The sequence below is a fragment of the Coffea arabica genome, chromosome 6c (assembly GCF_036785885.1).
Source record: "Coffea arabica cultivar ET-39 chromosome 6c, Coffea Arabica ET-39 HiFi, whole genome shotgun sequence".
Taxonomy (NCBI): domain Eukaryota; kingdom Viridiplantae; phylum Streptophyta; class Magnoliopsida; order Gentianales; family Rubiaceae; genus Coffea; species Coffea arabica.
Genome location: NC_092320.1, coordinates 49646143 through 49647856, shown reverse-complemented (window position 1 = coordinate 49647856; position 1714 = coordinate 49646143). Strand labels below are relative to the sequence as shown.

Here is a 1714-nt window from a genome sequence, read left to right as displayed (position 1 = left end):
CGTGGACTAGGAGTCGTTTTAAAAAGGGTTTTACTACTTTGTCTTTAAAAAACACTTTTTGGGTGACTTGGTACACCCCAAATCTATACCAAGTGGCGACTCCGTTTTCATATTTAAAAAACCCTTTTTAAAATTTCAAATTGGCCAAATCGTCGCTTTCCAAAGTCCCATGGCTTTTTTTACTTTTCATTTTGCACACGTTCACACCACACTTCACACACACATCACTCACACAATTCATTCAAAAAGAGGGGCGCGACACTTAGGTCTACTTTTGTTGTAAAGAGATGGTTGAATCAAAATAATTTTGTTTAAAGTTCAAATTTTTTTCAGGGGGAAATTGGAGGGTCCCATTGGCGTGCATCCAGTAGGAATTGAACCTACGAATTCGCCAATTATGAGTTGGGCGCTTTAACCATTCAGCCATGGATGCTCCTTTATTTATTTTTTTTATTTGGTTATTTTAGTAGTAATTTTTTTATTTTTATCGAATTTTTTTGCTACCATTCTAGCCGTTTCGGCAAATTTTGACATTCTTTTGGCCTTAACGTCATTTTTTACCGTTTTTTATTATTTTTGACCGTTTTCGACCGTATTCGATCGTTTAAGTTATAAACTGCTATTGTATGGCCATTTCACTTATGTGTGTATATAATCTGTCAATACAGATTGTGAGGCTTTTGACGGTGACGGTCAAACTCAGTGAATTGTATCATTTTTCGTGCCAAGCTTTATCAAGTGAGTAATTGGGTTGCTATTGATGTGGAATTGTTAAAGTGCTTTGTATATGTTAAATGGGTACTTAGGCGAGGGTGTACTTTATCTCACTCGACCTAAACCCATCCTTTGTTTTGATTTCCTATATGAGAATACATGCCTTATGTTGAGTATCATCCTTTTGCTGTGTGCTGATGGGGGTGATTACATGACTTGAATCGAACCCCATTTACTGTGTGCTGTTTGGGGTATGTACTTTGTTGTGTACTTTATTAAGAGGTACCATCTATTGAGAGATCGGATATCTCAGGACTTAATTCCAGCCCGATTCCAAGGGTTAGACGAACTATTCGAGCCAGCTGGGGCTTGGTCGAAGATAGTTCTATGCTAAACTTGGGATTTAGTTCCTTGTTAAAGCTTTGATGAAAGCTATGTTATTTTATTTCGCTCGAGCTGCTGTGTGCTGTTGACTGGGCATCGGGGGTTGATAAGGTGAACGGGAAAATTTAAGTGGAGTCTACGGACCATGAGTACTTTGATTGACGGAGTGTCAACAGGCGTTCAAGCTCGGGGAATCGAATTGGCTTTGGAGCCACCCGTATCCTACCATTGTGATGTTACTTTTCTGTTGTTGATGTGAAATATGTGAGGACCCGAAAATTTTCACATTTTCTCAGCATTATTTTATTTCTTTGATTATATTTTACACTTTCCTTAGAAATATTGAATTTTCTATGCATTTTTACAAGTAAGTACAGTTTTGAAATCATCTTCCCAGTATGAGTTAGTGTACGTTGAGTTTGAAGTGTATTATGGACATGGGACCCGCTAGTGCGGTAAATGTGATATATTTTTGACAACTTGTTGGAGTTTGGTTAAGTGATATTATTTTACAAGGTGCTAAGAGATAATTAGAAGTTACCTATATGGATTAGTATTAGAGAGACAAAGAGATACGCTTAAGCAAGCAAGGTGCCAAGTGCCACAAACCATTGGA

At 37.6% G+C, this 1714-nt stretch overlaps 1 non-coding gene across 1 annotated transcript; it reads right to left on the bottom strand.

Annotated features, from left to right (window-relative positions):
• Positions 1 to 359: 359 nt before the first annotated feature.
• On the bottom strand, positions 360 to 433 carry TRNAM-CAU (transfer RNA methionine (anticodon CAU)). Its single transcript has one exon. It is a non-coding gene; the product is annotated as a tRNA-Met (tRNA).
• Positions 434 to 1714: the final 1281 nt, after the last annotated feature.